We start from the raw sequence: 20,203 nt of genomic DNA on the forward strand, positions 1-20,203 counted from the left end.
TCGCATCCCTTCCTGTCATGCAACTGTTAATACCTATTAAATACATAATCGTTCTCTGATTAATGAATCTGCTACAGTAAATGGATAATTGTGAATGGTAATTGATATTTCCAATAAGAGAACGAGAAACCCGTTCAGTCAACTTTCCTTTTGCGATCCCATTGCAAATCCTATGACAATGAACCTTCTACTATTACTACAACCTCATCAAGCCAAGCAACTTTTCCTCTAACCACTTTCGGGTAATTATGTATTGTTTTCCATCTCATTTCCTTCAAGCATTTCCTTGAAAGGAAACTCAAAAGCTACAGTGGAAAACCCTATGCTTCCCTCTATAATTGGCTTAGACCACCAGCCTTTAGTGGATGAAGAATACAAAATCATTGAAACCAATTGTGAGTGCGACCTCTACGAACTCCACAATTGGCTTTAACAAAATTATGTTGATATAAGTGATGAATTGGGCTTGTGGGAATCCTTCCTACCTTAATTCATCTTTCCTCAAACCCATAATTTTCCTTAATTTCTTTCATGGTGCCATTTCCAGTACATACCTAGCCAAAGAGCAATTGTAGCCCAAAAAAATACATCCTTTTCACAATTACCCATAACTCCATTTGCCAAATGCTACAAATTCAGAATTTAACCTCTCTGAAACCTTTTTCAGTATATTACCTCATGAGACATTTTTGCCTGAGGATGTCCAATTTCCAAATACAAACCCTCCTTATCCATCCTCCATGTTCCCTGAAATGACAAAACAAAGTATCTCTATAGTTTCTCATTTACTAGGCTATCAAACCGATCAATGGGTTGATGAAGCCACCATAGTATCTTATGAGTGTTTTCAACAGAAGAAAAGCCTTCAATAATATTTTATTATAGTGAATTCTTTGCAGAGATCATCCATGAAAAGTTCCTTAAGTTTTATACAGAAGGAGTCTGCAAACATGCTTCAGTTTTAGTGTACTTGTTCCTATTCCATCAGGCAGACATATTTCAATTTCCATTAGAAAATATGGATGAAAAAGGAAATGCACAATCTGTGATTCATTGGACTTCCTTGGTAAGGACGTAGACCAATGAATTCATCTTTAGTGATTATGTAGACTAGTTTTTGTATACAGTTTCCTACCTACTTAACAGTGACATTGAACCTAGAATTGGACCTAAGATAAATAGAATTTTACATGCTAGTGATCAAACAAAGACAGGTGACTGGTACCTGTATCACAATTACACTGAGATTGGAAAAATAAAAAAATTGTATGAGGGATATATGTAATTCCTTCATTGCCATGAGATCTAAACCTAGTATGCTAGAAATGTGCAACGTAACATAATGTAATGTAAACATTTCAACTCAGTGAAAATAAAATAAAAATAACAAAATAACAAAAATAAAAATAACCCTATCAAAATGAAAAAAAAAATGAGCCGTTGTTTTAAGAATCAACGGTGGTGACTCATGGTATTCATGTCGAATATAACCTATTCAACGGGGAAATTAAAATATCCTAGATCCATCTTAGTTTGATGTTATATTTAGACACATAATTAGTCGTTGAATCTATGTAGCCTGTTATCACTTAAGAATTCTAATGCCAAAATGTCTCACATCAGCTTGATGGTAAGGGTCAATGCTAGGCTAAGTTTGATTTTTGTTTGCCTTAGAGTCTGAGTCCTAGGAGTCCTAAGTCAACTATGCATTCTCACCGGTCATTCTCATTCATTACCGGTCTCATAACCATGTGTCATTTTGTTCAAAAGTTACCATGTGGCACAAAGCTCTTTAGGTGATTTTCTAGCACATGTAATAATTTTGAAGTGTTTTCGCAGTGCATAGATCCTTTAGCAGTTTCCCAGCACAACTTGTTTCAGGTGATTTTGTAGTGCATAATTCAAAATTTACATTGACTGCACTATGAAATCGGAGATTCGTGCATTCCGCAGCGAATCTTTCCTAACTGTCAAATCTGTCAAGTTAATTTATGGTTGCATCATTCATTGTCAGTTTATGCACTCCACATATCATTTCTAATCGCTCCAACCGCTTATCTCCATTATTACAGTCACTAGGTACATTGGTACACACAGATTGCAAGTTCCAAGAAAAGCCAGGTATTCACAGTCTTAATGATGATTGTATTCGTTGCATGAGGAACAAGTCTGCAAGTTTTCAATTTGAATACATAGTTATCAAGCGAGGCAGCCATTCAAGCAAGGAAGAGATTGAATTTTGAGCAGCGACAATGTTTCAAACCTTCATGGAGGGATCGGTAGAAAGAAAATACCACAGATCAGGCAGGTGTTTCAGAAACGAACTTGAAGGTCTAGACATAACCTTGAAGAACAGAGAAGTCGAGCATGCATTTAAACAAGCTGGATGTTGGAATTTTTGCAAGAAACTCCAGGGAGGTCATGCACAAGTCACCAAGGAATTTGTCCTGAATTTCACAGGACTAAACTCAAAGGTTGGTATGCTGGAATTGTAGGTCTCACCAGACATAATATCCACAATTACGCAGATTCCAAGAGGGAAAGAAAGTTGGTTCAAGAATTTCAAATTTGATATGACTCCATGCAAAGAATTTCTAAAGCCGGAGTTCATTAACTCAGATTTAAGCAAGTCTGTTCCTAGAAGTTATGTCAAAGAATCATATGTCCATTTTCTTACCTGTATACAAAAGTACCTTACCTGTGAAGGGAGATATAATAAAGTGTATTCACATCATTTTAAACTTTTGTTGCATTTCACAGGAAAGACATCTATTGATCTACCTTTTTACTGATTCCACAGCTTAAGCAAAATGTGTGACAAGGTGCAGCTAAGAAAAGAAGCTTGTGAGACTTCATTGTTCCACCATGGCTTGGTTAAGTTGATTGTTATGCATGAACTTCAGAGGGTAGGTAGGGACTAGCACACTTTCATTTTCATGACTGGTTTCAAGAACGAGACCGGTCTCAGCCCTCAAGCTGCAAAAGATCTTCCAACAACGAATGGTCATCAGGCGGAAACAAGATCCAAGAGGTTTTCAAAGTTAAAAGCAAGGAAACAAGTAAGATAATCCACCAGGCCACTCACTATCTAGGATACACCCCAACAGTCCTTTAAAGAGAAAGGTCAGGTTAAAGAAAGTGCACATGAATCAAGCACAGGTGAAGGAGTTCAAAGAAGAAGGACTAGGAGCCAGGTAGCTAAAGAAAAAGGTAAGTCAGCAGTTATTGAAGAAAGCCCTGTTTCAAAGGGAGACTTAAATGACTTACTGCAAGCCATCGATATTGAAGAGTCTCCCCTAGTGCAAGCAGATTTGATAAAGTCAGGAAAAGACAAAGCTAAGAAAGTCAAAGCCTCAAAGAAACTCAAGTTTGATGATCAGGTTGATCAATTTGTAGTTAAACCAAGGAGACCCATAACAAGGAATTTTAAACAAGTACAGGAGGTACTACCAAGAGCAGATGAAACAGGGGAGGTGACCCAGCTTCATGAAGGAAAGGATAAAGGCAAAACAGTTGCCATTCAAGAAGAAGACAGTGTGGAAGAGTTGAAAAGAAGGTTGGAATTGGCCAACTTTGAAATTGCTAGACTAAAGAAAGCTTCCAGGAAATTTGCAGTTAAAGAGGCTTATTTTAACCAAATGCAAGCTCGGTGGGAGGATCAAACATTTCAAATTCCCGAGGTGGTTGATTTTAGTGTTCAATTCCGTAGCTAGACTGTTCCTACAATTAAGGAATCTCAATTTATCAAAATGGTCAATACAAACCTCAGGTCTATGATCAAGGTCATGAAGAAACAAATTGAAGACTTAAAGATATAGTTAAGCTAGTTGAAAGAATCTCCTTAAAGAAATCCCATTTCAAGTAAGACTATGTTTCAAATTTTTGATGGTTTTGCTTGGTATATTCTTTCTTGAAGAATCATACATTTCCACTTAGTTTTGAAAGGCCTTGGAGCAGTTGAAAGAATGTTTAAATAGAAAGAGGCTCAAAATAGCAAAATTTTGGGTTGAAACTGTGTTTTTTGGAATAACTCAGTAGTTTCGTAGCGTGCTATGAAACCGCTGAAGATGATGACTAATGCTTAGCAGTTTCGTAGCGCACTACAAAACTGCTAAAGCTACACAATCTAATCTTAGTCAACCGATTTTGAAATACAAGCAGAAATTTTGAAAGGGGAATGTCTTCAAGGGATCATCTAAAGCTATTAACTTTAAACAAGGTCAATACAGGTGGAGGAAACATGTATTGGAATCCAAATTTAAACTTTTGTCATAAAGTGAGCACATTTACCACAGTCCTAGATATGTCAGACAGTCTGGAAGAGCTTTTTCCTTCACACATGGAAGAGGTTGACAGCACATCAAAGACGTGGCATTCTGATATATTTTGGATAATCAAAGATGAAGGGCATGGTTCATTGGATTCGAACATTTTTGAAGCAAACCAAAGGCCGATAAATAGGGGTAGTTTCCCATGTTTCAGGGGCAATGGAGAAGATGTGACATTTAAGACCAGTATGGAGCTTTGAACATCCAGCGCAGCCAAACTTAAAAGGGACCACATCTCAAAGAATGAGAATGATTGTAATTAAGGCTATTATTAGCATAATATGGAGTTAGACTCCTATTTGATTTAGATCTCTAGAAAATCTAGTTGTAGTTTGTTACATTTAATAGGCAGTTAAAAGTTGAATAGGTGTCATTAGAAGTAGATTTCGAGTTCCCCTCATGCTTGAGGAGGAATCTCAGTCAGGTAGAAGAGCTCTATATATAGAGGAAAGTGAAATGTAATAAGGGTTGGAAATTTATGTAAAAAGCTCTGATATTTGGCTTATGTAAAAACTCTGTTTTTTTGGTAATACAGTTCTGGCTTATGCTTCTCAAGAATCATAGAGAGTTCAATGTATGAGTTTCTTTTGTTGTCTTTTCATGTCATCTACAGGATTATGAGTATTTGATTACTTAGAAATCACTTGCAGTGTTCTAATTTCCTTCATATACTCGTAGACTGTCTTCTTTGTGTTTGGTGTATTCTACCTATATTGAAATCTGAATGCCTTGACTTTATGCAAAGCCAATCCCACTGTTAATGCTAAATCACATATGACTCCATAAGCCCAATGGATACTTGTTAATTTTGTTTCCACCATCTTTATTCCTATTTGTTTCACAAAGAGTTAGCCATCTTGATCATAATCAAAAACCTTTAATCCTTTGAGAGAGCCCTCTCAGGCTAAGGAGGTTAAGCCTTAGCTAAAAGATTGGTTTGAAACAGTTACTTGAAGTCTTCCTGGTCTGCAGCCTTCTAGGGCCTGATTTTGAGATAACATAGCCTATGAAGGTAAAGAAAAATTATGGATATGTGATTAGGTGCTCAAAAAATTGTTCAAAATTAAAAGTTGTTGGATCGATGTGGAATCTACACGACTATGTAGTGCTCGTCAACTTGAATCTTTCACAACTTGTTTCACATGAAACAGACTCCGTATGCTCCCAGAAACATATTTTGTTCGTTTTCCTAAATAAGCGAATTTAAAAAAAATGTAGACAACCGAGTCAGCAGTCTGTACCATTGATGTGGCATTGGTTGGGCATGCCTACATGGAAGGTTGAATTTTCATGTGATTGTTTGACCTCCAGCAAATGGTGTGTTTCCAAGTGGCATGATGTTATTAGAGCTGATTTGGACGAGTTTGACTGGTTAGTTGGTGGCCAGTCACAGGCTACCACATGGCCCAGCTAGGGGCTACCACGTGGCAACCTGAGGGCCACCAAAAATCGGGTTAAGGTCTAAGCGGCAGCAGGTGGGGGTCGAACCTACAACCTCTAAGTCAAAAGTCCAAGCCATTGCTAATAAGCCATACAAGTAGTGCTTATAAACTATGATATGCTTAGCCTATTTAGAGTTTAAGTCTGTGCCATTTGGAGGAAGGGGCCAACCCTTGGCCACATGGCCACCCATAGGACTGTAGCAGAGCAGGAAGGGGCCATCCCACATGGGGGCCAGCTCTTGGGTGTGTGCCATCCAACATGGCCACCAGTGCAGAGAAATGGGGGCACGACCGACGGGGATGGGTCATTGGCCTTAGCCTTGAGCACGTGGCCCCCCACATGTCAAAAATTTTGTAGATTAAGGCCTTATAGGGAATTTAATCCATTGGAAAATTTCACCCAGAATTAGGCGAAATAGGCACTCGATTAGTGGAATTGGAGATGAATTTGTAGGATGGTGCTGGATTTTGGGAAAATTGAGGTGTGACTAGCAGAAAGACTTGGGGAAGCCATAACTTCTTTAGTTTTTTACCAAATGAGGAGCAGAAAGAGGTTGGACAAGAATTTTTGGGCATTCAAGAGCCATCGTAGTAGGTTTCAGAGCAATCTGAGCATTATAAACTGATGTATTCACACTTTTGAGCATAATAGAGAGGGCCAAACCATTGGAAGCTAGACGAAGGAGATGTAGCCTAGGCGGGTTGAACTACTTCATCATGTGTTATTGTGATACTATTTTGGTGATGTTAATGTCTGTTATATGTTGTTGTTCAATCATTTGTTTATGTTAATTTTTACATGCAATTTACATAAAAACACTAAAAAAATCATGTTAAAACTTGCAATTAACCTCATGAATCCTTAAGCACTTTTACATATTATGAAGAGAAATTTGGCACAACAAAAATATTTTTCCAATTTAGAACAAGTTTGGTATCAATGTTCTTGGTTTTCTTTGTGCAAGGAGGATTTAGTTGTTTGCAAGTGAATGTGATGCTTACAAAGTTGAAGCTCAAGAGAGGAGAAGGAAAGTTGGTTGAAGGTCCTAAAGTTGGCTCAAGGAGAAGGAGTGCAAGATTGCCACAATCTCCACCACGAATTCTACCTCAAATTGCAGTTGAATCTTTAGAAATCATGTCACATGAAGGAGAGCCTGCAAATATGATAGATGATGAGAATATTTTTAGGAATCATTTCTTTGACATGACAGACATGGTGAAAGTCCTATGTGAAGAGAGGAATACAAGACTGCATGGTGAAAGCTCCAAGCCTCCAAAAGGAGAAGGTTCTTCAGGAGGAGGAGGTAATGGAAATGGAGGTAAACCTCCACCATCTCCACCATCATCTTCATCTTCATCTTTAGAGGCATCTTCACCCTCTTGCACTAATACAACCCTTACTCATACTCATCAACATACATCAATAGGAATTAGTAAAACACCCTTGTTAAAACTTGATGTTAAATTCTAAATTCCCATGTATAATGGTGAAGTGAATGCAAAGAAGCTTGAAAATTGGGTTTGTCAATTGAAGGTATACTGTAGAATTCAAAACCTTCAAGATGATGACATAAATATTCAACTAGCTTCCTTGAGGATGGAGGGTGCAACACTAATACTTTGGGAAGAAAATACATAATAATAGATAAAAAAGCATGGTAAGATCTCAATTTATTGGTCTGATTTCATTGTTGCAATTAAAAGACAGGTATACCCTCTAGCATATATGTAGAAAGCCATCATTAGACAACTTAAAGGTCAAACTATGAAAGATTACACCCAAGAATTTAGAAGAAGGTCTCTAATGTTAGGTGTATATTTGCAATCATAGGACACATTGTTGAAGTATATAGGGGGTTTACATAGTTACCTTAGGCATAGTATCCTTATGTTTAATCCTAATAGTCTAGATGATGTTTGTGTGCAAGCCACTCATCTTGAGGCAAGAGGGAAAAGTACTCCAGAAGAGGGTAGTAAAAATCCATTTAAGGGTAAAAGAAAAGAAAAGGGTTTCAAAGGGAAAGGAAAGAAAAATGCATCGATTAAGAAGGAAGGGGAGAATATAACATGCAAACATTGTTCCAAAGAGGGTCATGATGAAGCTCATTGTTGGAAGCTTCATCCTAAGGTGAAACCAAAGAAATTTAACAACAAGGGAGAACAAAAGACAACTACAACCACTCAATAATATTTGGGATCCAATTCGGTTGATGAAACTAAAATTACAACCATGGGAATGAAAGGAAAATAATCCATTGCTAGAACTAGTACTTCAAATTTTTACAATGAAACTCCAAATGAAAAGAAGAGGATAGAACTTTTCCACATAAGGGTAATCTTAAAATATAGAAAAATTAATACTCTTTTTTATAATGGCTCTCAAGCCAATCTCATCTCTGAAAACATTGTCAAAAGTTTAAATTTGGAAACCATTCCACATAATAATCCATATCCATTAGGATGGGTGTGTGACAATGCACCATTGCAAGTAACTAGAAAGTGTAGACTGAAATTCGCCATTACTACAAATTTCATAGATGTAGTGGAACTTGATGTTGTGCCATTAGACATATGTGGTATAGTTTTGGGCAGCCCGTATCTCTATGAGATAAAATCTATCTTCCATAAACATGAAAAAAATACCGTTTGTTCAAATATGGAATAGAATACATTTTAAGATCCCATAGCAAGAAACTAAATCTTTCACTTGTAAATGTGGGACATATGAAAAGACTAGTGAATTCTAGCAAGAATTTTGTGCTTCTAATGACCAAACCCAAAAAAATATATTGACAATGAAGCTTTTCAAGGTTGTGAGTCAAGATTGAAATTCTTAATTGGTTGATGTTATTAACCAATATGATGAGATGTTTCAGGAACCAAAAGGATTTCCTCCCAAGAGAGGAATCCAACATGAGATACAGTTGCAGCAAGATTGTCCTCTTCCTAACATTGGCATGTACAAGATGTCAGTGATGGAAAGTGCATAAATTAAAATTAGAATTCAAAAGTTGTTGGATAAAGGGATCATAAGGAAAAGTTCTTCGCCATGTGGGTCACCTATTGTTTTGGTGCCAAAGAAGGATGGAACATGGCGCATGTGTGTGGACTTTCATGCATTGAATAAGATTACGGTAAAAAACCATTACCCACTACCTAGAATAGATGATTTACTTGATCGATTGAAAGATGAAAAGTATTTTACTAAGTTGGACTTAAGGAGTGGCTACAATCAAATTAGAATTGTTGAAGGAGACATTTGGAAGACAACATTCAAGACAAAACAAGGTTTGTTTCAATGTCTAGTTATGCCTTTGGTTGATGTAATGGTCCTGCTACCTTCATGCATGTGATGAATGATGTGTTGAGGCCATTTATTGATGAGTTTTTGATAGTCTACTTAGATGAAATCTTAAATTTCATTAAATCTCATGATGAACATGTGATGCAAGTGAGAAAAGTACTTGATGTCTTAAAGAAAGAACAATTGTATTTAAATATGTCAAAATGTGAGTTTGGAAAAAATTCATTAGTTTACTTGGGTCATATCATTGGAGGAGGTGAGTTGAAAATATATCCCTCCAAGGTTGATGTCATTTCAATTGGCCAAGACCCAAGATAGTTACCTGAGGAAAGAAGTTTTTTGGGGGCAACCCAATATTGGAGGAAATTGATTGCTAATTTTTATTCCATAGTAGCTCCTTTGCGTGCAATGACTAGTGTGAAATGATTTTTGAGTGGGGAGGAAAACAACAAAAGGCCTTTGATGCATTGAAGGAAAAGATCATTTCAACCCCAATACTTGCACTTCCAGACTTGAGACAACAATTTGAGATCTAGACTGATGCTAGTGACTATGCCATGGGTGCAGTCCTCATGCAACATGGTAAGCCTATTTGTTTTCATTCGAAAAATTTCAATGGTGCAGTGATTAATTATCCTACATATGAAAAGGAATTGTATGCATTTGTGCAAAGTGTGAAAAAGTGGAAACACTACTTGAAAGGGTAAGGAAACAATCACTCATATTGATCATCAACCATTGCAATCTCAATCTAAGTTGCAACTTTCAAGGTACTTCCGATGGATGGGTTTTATTCAACAATTCCACTTGGTGATAAGGTATAGGAAGGGTATCTACAATAAAATTGCTAATATTATTTCCAGGCCTATTATTAGTGCAACTACATTTGTCAAGCATAATTATGTTTTTCATGAAAGTTGTATTGAGCAGTATGCATTAGACAATCACTTTTAGGTTGATTATGCAAGCTTGAGTCAAGGTAAATAATTAGAGGAATTGGATAATCATTTACATGATAACTTGTTGTACCATCTTAGTAAGCTTTGTGTTCCATAGGGAGAAAGATTCAACATCAAAAGAGAGGCACATACTTCTCTTATTGTTGGTCATTTCAGTGTAGGTAAGATGGTGGTACATCTACATAGGTATTGTTATTGGCCTCATATGCTTGAAAATGTGTCACATTTTATTAAAGGATGTTCATTATGTGCATTCAGTAAGACTAGAAATAGAAGCTAGGATTGTACACACCACTTCTGGTACCATCACGACCATGGGAGAGTGTTTCTATGGATTTTGTAGGAGGTATCCCATTGTCAAAAAGAGATCATGATTATTTCTATGTCTTTATGGATAGGCATTTTGATGCCATGTAAAAAGAAAATTACAATTGAACAAACTACTCAGTTATTCTTTCAGAATGTATGGGTGCATTTTGGATTGACCACATCCATTGTTAGTGATCGGGATTGCGCTTTGCTAGGAACTTTTGGTCAAGCTTGTGGGTATTCATGGATACCAAATTGAAAAAGAGTAGAACATTTCATCCGCACACAGATGGTCAAACCTAGGTGGTGAAAAGGAAAGTGATAAATCTTCTTCGTGGGTATTGCATCAAGCATTCTAAGTTGTGGGATGAACATTCGCACTACATTCAACATGCTTACAACTGGGCCAAGCACTCTACAATTCAAACATCTCCATTTGAATCATGTTTGGGATACTTGCCTAAGTCTCCTTTGGATTTTAGTTTTGGAAAAAATGTTTCTATTGATGGTCATAGTGACATAGACAAAGAAATAAGTTTCATTGAAAAAATCGAATTGGTACACCAAAGAGTTCAAGAATAACTAGAAAACAGCCAAGGGAAGTACAAATCAATGCACTAAAAGCATCATGTAGAGCACAAGTTCCAAGTTAGTGATGAAGTTTGGCTTCACATTAGAAAAGAGAGGCTCCAAGGAGAAGATAAAAAGTTGAAAACAATTAGATATGGTCAACTTAGAATTCTGGAAAATATTGGTGACAATGCCTTTAGGTTGGATTTTCCTTCATATATGAAAATTTTATGTTGTTGTTAATGTGGAAAATTTAAGGCTATATGAGCCTCCCTTGATTGAAGATCAAGGAGAGAAAGTTCAAATTCCGTCCATTGAATATTTCTCTACTAAATACCTTGATGAACTACAACAAGGTGCCATTCTTGATAGAAGAACAAGGTCTTCAAAATGAGGGAATGTGGATTACCTTCGTGTGGGGCACAATGGAACAAATACTTCCAAGGCCAATTGGATCGAGATTAGAAAGGTGAGGGAATTGTACCCTCACCTGCATAACAACTAAAAGTGATCTTTTGGGGTCCAAAAGCTTGCAATGGAGAGGAATGATCAAGTGCTCAAAATTCAAAGTTGTCAGATCGATTTGGAACCTAAATGGCTGCGTAGTGCTCATTATCCTAAATCTAGAACAACTCGTTTCACATGAAATGGACCCCGTATGCTCCCAGAAACATGTTTGGCTCATTTTCCTAAATAGGTGAATTTAAAAAGAAAATGTAAACAACCCAATCAGTAGTCCGTATTGCTAACGTGGCACTAACTGGGCATGCCTACGTGGTAGGGTGATTGTGCATGTGATTGCTTTACCTATGACGAATGTTGTGTTTCCAAGTGGCACGATGTTATTGGAGCTGATTTGGACGAGTTTGATTGGTTGGTTGGTGGCCAACAAGAGGTTGCCACGTGACCCAGCCAAGGGCTACCACATGGCAACCTGAGGGTCGCCAAAAATCTGGTTAAGGTCTGAGCAATAGCAGGTGGCAATCGAACCCGCAACCTCCAAGTCCAAAGTCCAAGCCATTTCTAATATTCCATATGAGTAGTGCTTATAAACTATGTTATCCCGTGCCTATTTAAAGTTTAAGTCTGCGTCATTAGGAGGAAGAGGCCAACCCTTGGCCATATGGCCACCCACAGGACTGCAGCGGAGCAGGAAGGGGCCAGCCCACATAGGAGCCAACCTTCGGGGTTGTGCCACCCAACATGAGCACTAAAGTAGCGGAGTGGGGGCCCAACCGCCAGGGGCAGGTGGTTGGCCTTAGCCCTAGGCACATGGTCGCCCACATGTCAATTTTTTTTGGGATTAAGCCCTTAAAGACCATTTAATCCACCCGACAATTTCACCCAAAATTAGGCGAAATGAGCACACGATTAGTGAAATTGGAGGTAAATTTGTAGGATGGTGCCGATTTTGTAGGAAAGACTCGGGGAAGCCATAATTTCTTTAGTTTTTTACCAAATCAGGAGAAAAAATAGGTTAGGTAGGCATTTTGAGGAATTCTGGAGCCATTGGAAGAGGTTTCAGAGCTATCTGAGCATTGTAAATTGATGTATTCAGACATTTGAGCATAATAGAGTGGTTCAAGCCATTCGAAGCTGGACCAAGGAGACGTAGCCCAGGCAGGGTGAACTCCTTCATCATCTGTTGTTGTGATACTATTTTGGTGATGTTCATGTCAGTTTTATGTTGATGTTCAGTCATTTGTTTATGTTAATTTGTACATGAAATTTACATAAAAACACTCAAAAGGTCATGCTAAAATTTGCAATTAACCTCATGAATCCTTAAACACTTTTACATATTCTGAAGAGGAATTTAGCGCATCAAAACTACTTTTCCAATTCAGATCAATATGCTGGGGTTGGGAAATTATTCGAGGTGGTGAAATGTTAGGAAAAATATAATTATTACTTTCTATCTATAATTTTTGTCTACCTCCATCCACTTTACAATAATATTACATTTTACTAAATCCCAAGTGATAGCTCAATTGGTCGAGTTCCCATTGCTAAGTACCTTGCCAATTGGGAGGTCAGAATACCCAATCTCCTTGACACCCTTTGGGTTAGAGCTAATCAGATAAGTTGGCGGGTAGACGTGACCCAACATTTCCCCTCAATAGGTCTACTTCTTCCTCTAATTTTTCTTTATATTTCAAGTTTAAAAGTAAACAAACTCAACTATAAAATTAACAAAGTTGAAGGGAAATATTGAGTAAAATGTAATATTTAGGTTGGGGTGTGATGTGAAATATTATGTAAAATGTAATAATTAATTAGTATTAGTATTTTCTCCCACCTCTGGCCACTTTTTACTAAGTTGGGGTGGTAATAAATATTGGGCCACTTTTTACTAAGTTGGGGTGGTAATAAATATTGGGTAACATATAATATTTTGATAGTATATTTTATCGAAGATTTCCCCTTACCCATTTCCGTTTTTATTAAAAATCTTCTTTATATTTGAGTTCATAAGTAAACTTAACTCCTGTGTAAACATTTGATCCCAGTCTAGTAGAGATGTTGTAATCTTTAACATTTTGACTCAATAAAAATAAAATAAATAAAAAAACATAAAAATAATAATTATTTTTATATTTATAATTATAATTAATTAACAATTATTTTTATGTTTATATTTATAATTAATTATTAATTAATTTTGTATTTATAATTATAAATATTAATTAAACCATCGTAGGTCCATCTTAAATTTGGATCTACCAAGCCACCAGAGGGATCAAATTTCTTGAGATGTGAAGCTATTTTAAAGTGAAAAGAGATTTGATCCCTCTCAGTTCTTGGTAGATCAACAATTAAGATGGATTTAGGCTAGTAGTCAAATAGAGAGCATGCAAAAATGAAAAAGTTACGTAAATTTCTAAAATATGATATGCAAAAATCATCTAAAAAGCAACAAAATTTATAAGTCAAATAAAAAAGAACTATTATGCCAACTATGTGAGTGTAATTTAATTTAAATTACTATGAAACTAAAATATGAACTAGAATTCTAATTAACATGTTGAAATAATTATTTTTCCTACAAGCATATGTAAGTCAGATTATTCCAAAATATGTTTACATTCAACGGTCTCTAAAAGAAGGCTAAGAAACTAAACCATGAAATAATTATTAATATGTTGATTGAGATGAGAGGCACATTCTATAGCCCAAATGAGAGTGAATGTGGAGTTGATAGGTGCACCTCTTGAAATAAAAATAAAATACTCTAAATAGAAAATTAATGTTAGCTACAATAAAAAATAAACCAAATATAGATTTTTAGTTAGTTTTTAATAAAAACAATATAAAACATCAATAATCTGAACCTCATTATGGTCACCCAATTTGTTGTTTATATTACAACCCAATGTAGAAAAAATATTTCTTCCACACTTAGTCATAAATAAATTATTTTGATGTCCACATGATGTAATATAATTTCATATCAACATTAAAAAAAGATAAAATAATTATAAGTAAAAAAATGTGATTAATCTCATTAATCCTTATACTTTTAAAATTATTTTAACAGAGGATTTTTATAAACTATTTGAAGATCTATGCTAACTAATCAATGGCAATATCAACTATATATATATGTATATGAAAATATTTTAATGTTATATATAATAAAATATTCAATATAAAAAAAAGTGATTGAAAGTTCAAAAACAAAATAAAAAATATAAATTACTTCCTAATAAAACTAAAACTAATAAGAGGGAGATTTGAATTTCATTAAATTCTTAATATAAAATTAATATGTGATATTTAAAAATATTGATAATAATAAAACATTTCAATTGGATCATCAATAATTTTATTTTTTTTGTAAGCTTGGTAGGTCCTCCTTTTTCATTAATTAATCAATCAACAAGTTACAACCACATAAAATAGGTTAGGTGGCCTCAACTTGCCGATCAGGGAACTGAGTCTGTTGGCCACCTAACCGCATAATAATTCATCCAGTAGCAAAAAGTATTGAGGCTTTGTATCCAAGCTATACAATTTTTATTATCATGTCCACGTCCATACTCTATTTTTCTATAAGCATATATAACTGCAAACTAAAAAGTAAAGGCTATCCACATAAATACTAATAAAAAATGACCAAAAGAAAACATTATAATCATCCCACTTGGCAGAGACAGATTTCACCGGGGTCAGATCTTTAGCACTGGAACCAAGAAGATTTGTTTGTGAGAACATACAAGGGAAGTGTTTCTGCATGCGGCCGAGGCAGCCTTCTTGTTTCTGCATTTGAAATTGCAAATTCTGGAAATCCTATTTGTAACTGGGAAATCCCTGTAGAACTACTGCCATGCTCATTGAAATTTGCTCCATGGCCTTGCCCAAGAGACTTTTCATAAGCCAATATAGATATAGGGTTTGTTTGAACTGTGTCACTCGCCCTTGAGTGTGTCTTGGGTCTGACATGAGGACACATCAGTCTTCTATCTCTATCTCGATCGTGCATGGTTGGTGGTTCAAATCGACTTCCCATTCCTCTATCAGTCTCTTGATCTCCTCGTTGGTTCCCTGCCTATATTCTGAGGTTCCTTCATTGATGAGGTTAGCGACAAGCTTTCTTCCACATCTCCCTCCCAAGGTGCTAGGTTCATTCTCATGCTCAATCACCTAAGGACTCTTGCGTCGGCCCCTTGTCTCTGTTGTTCGAGTCATAGCCACATAGACCAGGCATCTAGTAATCAAATATGAACTAGAAAAACCATGTGCCAGTGAGGCGGCGAGCTTCACTCCTTGCACTTGGGAAGGCTTACCTTGCTACGTACTTATCATGAAGGCAATAAAAAATAATTGGAAATCAATTATTCTTTGTCATTCCATCACCCACGGGCTCTGCCACCCACTGAATTCCTTCATCCCAACTGTGCATGCAATCTTATGCCCCCCAAGTCCTTTTGCATAATAAAGAAAATTAAAAATCCCTAACCCAGTATGGCCAATTCCTGCACCTGTGCAAGAATTCCTTTGCCCGAGTTGGCACACCACCACAACAACTACCTTTCATACTATGCAACCTAGGCTATGGGTGTGGCACCAAGACAACTAGCTAGCCCCAACCCCTTTAGAATAGCGACCCAAAACACAAAGTCCATGCCTCTCGCACCAAATTCCAGTGTTTTTGTGACCATTCCCCCAACCTGCGTAATGCACCACCACCTCAAAAACCCCATAGACTCTATGATGGATCATTCCCTCTATAGTGGCCTTGCAGCCATTATGATGCAAGCCTTGGTTACACAACCTCGAAAGCAAACCAGTCAAAGACCCTTTTGCAAACAACCTTCACCCATCACTCTGAGTCTGGCATAGCCAGCTCGTGTTGCATGCCATTTCGCAGACCCCAAGCAACACTTCCCCGTATCAATGACCACGCAAACCCTGCGACCTAGACCTTAGGTGTGCAAAACCATAATCCATCCAACCATTAGAAGGAAAGCATCCCAGCACATGACCCCCTGGTCTTCGAACCAGACTAGACAATACCATTCCCCAAGGTTCACACCCCTGCCCCATAGCCAAATTAACCCCATGCGAGAGAGGAAAATATCATAGAGGATTGACATCAAAGAGGTTCCAGTGTGTTGAGGGCCCGGAAATCGGGTCAACAACAAGGGGGATACCCACCCGGTCCGGAACTTGGTTGGCAGCTCCTTGTCCGTTTCGTGTAGCGGGTCCGACTGGGGATAATGGGACCAGTTTCCCAATGTAAGGGGTGTGTGTGTGTGTAGAGTTTGATGATGCTGATCTAGAAGTAATTTGAGCTAATTTAACTCTAACTTCTAAACTGAATCTATGCTATTGTAATCTAACAAAAAACAACACATCTAATCTACGCTAACCCGGGGTAGATTTCCTCTATTATGCGATCTAAAAATATTTCGAACAATAACTGGTAATAAAGATCATTCAGCTATCATAAGAATAGAAATCAATTAAGATAAACCATTCTGCATAAAAAGTTAGGCAAAACAGTTTTGAACAGCATATCGCATAATAAGTTATTCATATGTCAAGCACAAATAAATGAATCCACCGTACAGAAGTGCCAAATGGTAACCCACACATTCATACATTAACATAGAAACAACTAAAACTGCATATCACTCTAACAATATAAGCAGAAATTGGTCAAGAGATAAAAGTACCATTTATGACTGATTTTACTCACAAAATTCAAGCAATAACGATTTATCTCTACTTGTTCTAACATCTACTAAGAGTACAGAAGTGCAACATCAGTAGCAGACATTAAAAATGAAAACATAAATAAATCACGATCCATCCATTTATCAAAACCTCCTCTAAGGGTGCAGAAGTGCATGTTCCGAGGACAAGTTTTTGACAAATTTCTGGACCCTTCTCCAATGCAATGAGAAGGGTTAAAATACTACTACCTAATTCTAATAATAGTATTATTACAAAATTTTAGGATGCAGTTTTCAAACGACTGTCATTTTTCTAATCTAGTTGAAGAAAAAAAAAACAAAATTCTAAATCAAGTCACTTATGAACTTGGTCCTTAAAGTTGCAAGTATTCAACATAGGTTTGAGAAGAGTCGGCTGACTAATTTCTGCGCTGAGTTGGGCTGCGAAAACGGCATCTACGAGAGCTGGCGCTACCTTTTCGGCTGCGTTTGTAATGCATTTCACCGTCATCCATTGGTTGTGCGGTTTAACCAAGTACGTCCAGTAACATTCCCAATTCAACCTGGCCAATGCTTGGATTGCTTTCCCTTTTGCCTGCGCTTTCTGCTTCCATTCTGTTTCCAGTTGCAACTTGTTTGCTAGGTACCCCGGGGTGGTCTTTGCAATTAAATTGGCCCTGTGTAAATTCTCATTTACATAGTCGATAAGAATGCTTGCCTGTGTTGCCGCTATCTCTGTTGCTCGCTCCACCTGCCTGATTTGATCGTCCCATTTATTAAAGAGCAACTCCTTATGATTTTCATTTATCCTGGGTGCACCTGCCCTTTTGCCTTCATCATCATCTTGCCAAGTCAAATATTCTGTCACCTTCTTGTCATTCTGATCATAGTCACTCCGCAAGTCCACCACTTGACTGGTGATTTTGTCGCTCAGCTCAGAATAGTGACTCCACTGTGATATTTTACATCCCAACTCTTCTTGTTTCTGCAGTAGTTGCTCGTTCAAGCCAATAGATTCTGAAATGAATTCTGCCAGCTTGGGCTCATCTTTATGCATTTCTTGTAAAGTCTGCAATTGTTTTTCTTTCTCTTCGAGACTCCTTTGATAGCCTATCTGCATTTGTTGAAAGTCTTCCTGTAGTTTTTCGAGCTGTCTGGAAGCTTCAGTGTTAGCGTTGGCTTGTTGCAACTGTTGTTGTAGTAGCTGTATATGATTTTCTTGTTCCTTCAATAGTTGTTGAACTTCCGAGGCCTTGTCAATAGTTGCAGAAGCATATGCTCCTGCAATCTGAGACAGCTTCGTGAGATTTTCAGTCAGATTATTATTGGGGTCTTTCCATAAGACGTCCAAATGTTCAGCAGCTTGCGACATTGTATTCTCTAGTTTTCTTTTCTTTCTCTCTCTCCTTACAACTGCTTTGTGTTGGGGACTATAGAATACATCCAGTGGGGGAATTTCTTCTACGTTAAGTAGAAGCTCTGAAGGTGGAGCGATAGGAAGGTGTTCTGCTTCTGCGGCACTACTGACTATGGTCGAAACCACTTCTTGCACCATCTGTGTATTATTCATAGGTGTTTTCGGGTCTTGCCATTCAATATTGATCAATTCATTGAAGGTTTCCCACTCTTTATCTAGCGCTGTTGTGACAAGTGGTGCTTCGATGACAGGAGGGGGAAGATTTCTTGGTGGGGAGGCGATAACTTGCTGTTGAGACATTGTACTTGACTGAGCTGTATCTTTGGTTGTTTCTTCGTTTTTTCCTTGGTCGTAAACAGACTCTTCAGGATGCTCAGATACTTCTTGCACGGCATTGGACTTAGATCTGGAAGTGCTAGAGTTTTCACTGAGGTTGATGCTTGGAGTTGGTACTCTAGCAGGCGGTCGCAACTTCTCTAGCGGGATACTAGCCAACCTTCTTTCTCTATATAACGTGAATTTTTGGATGTCACCTGAAGACAACCTCGACTAAGCTTCCCGCAAAATTTCTTGGAGCGAACTCTTATTCTGAAACAGGTCATCAAACAAATCTTTCTTTCCAGAGAACACTCTTATCTTGACATTCGTTGTGAATTCTTGGGCCACATCATTTGGGTCGAATGGCCTCGCTGGGAATTTAAATAATTGAAGACACGTCACATTCTCCACTTCGCCAAAAGCGTGTCCTACATCGAACAAAGAGAAGGCCCCACAAGTTACGGGAAATTGAGGCCATATGGCCTTCTTCTTGTCCTTTAGGTCTTTGGTCAGGTCGCCTTCAGAACAGGTTTGATAAGCGATTTCCCAAGCCAAAAGTTTATCAGGGAAATATAGGGGTAGGACATGTGGAGGTACAGTGCTTCGAAAAACTCTAATGTAAGTAAACCATTCCTCCCCGAACCATCTCGCAATGGGGATGATGTTAATTTGTGCCTCGGGAGAGCACCTTAGGGGGTCTTTGTCATAGATTATTTTATATAGGGGGAAAATAAGCCCATGGCAAATTTGGTAGAAGTGAGGGGCAAACTGGGAATCCCATAATACCTTATGATAAACATGGATGGGCAATGGGTCTTGGGTAGTCCATTTCCAACCCATAGCAGGGAATTTAGATACAAGACAAACGAAATCCATAATATAAGCAGACAGATAAAAAGGAGGATAGACCCTTTGAGACAAGGATCTTTTAGACCGCTAATTGATAACGGCTGTGTATAGATTATCAGAAAGAATTTTGGCCCAATCTATAATGTCGGCATTTATGGCAGCATCAATTAATGGTAGCCATTCAGATGAAAACTTGTTGATATCCGGCATCCCAAATAACCTACAGAGCATGGCCGCAGCAAAACAATATGGAGAGGTGAGGGAACCAGTGCTGTACATACCTTTTTTATCCTTTTTTAGCGGCTTGTCTCTTCTAGACCATTCTTTAGTGGTGTCTGATAGATCTGGATTCTCCGCTGCGAACTTCTTAACAAATTGTGCGTTATAGGTCGCTTGCCGTTCTGGAAGATGATACATAAGCTTCAAATCTTGCGTAGCAAACGATCCGACGAGCCCGTATCCTTGAATTTTGAAATGTCTATTGTTTAAGTCTGCATCATCCTGTATCCACTTGATCATATCCGTATA

This window comes from Pinus tabuliformis, chromosome 5_1 (assembly GCF_031772625.1).
Source record: "Pinus tabuliformis cultivar Carrire ecotype Pingquan chromosome 5_1, CPIR1, whole genome shotgun sequence".
In the NCBI taxonomy this organism is placed as follows: domain Eukaryota; kingdom Viridiplantae; phylum Streptophyta; class Pinopsida; order Pinales; family Pinaceae; genus Pinus; species Pinus tabuliformis.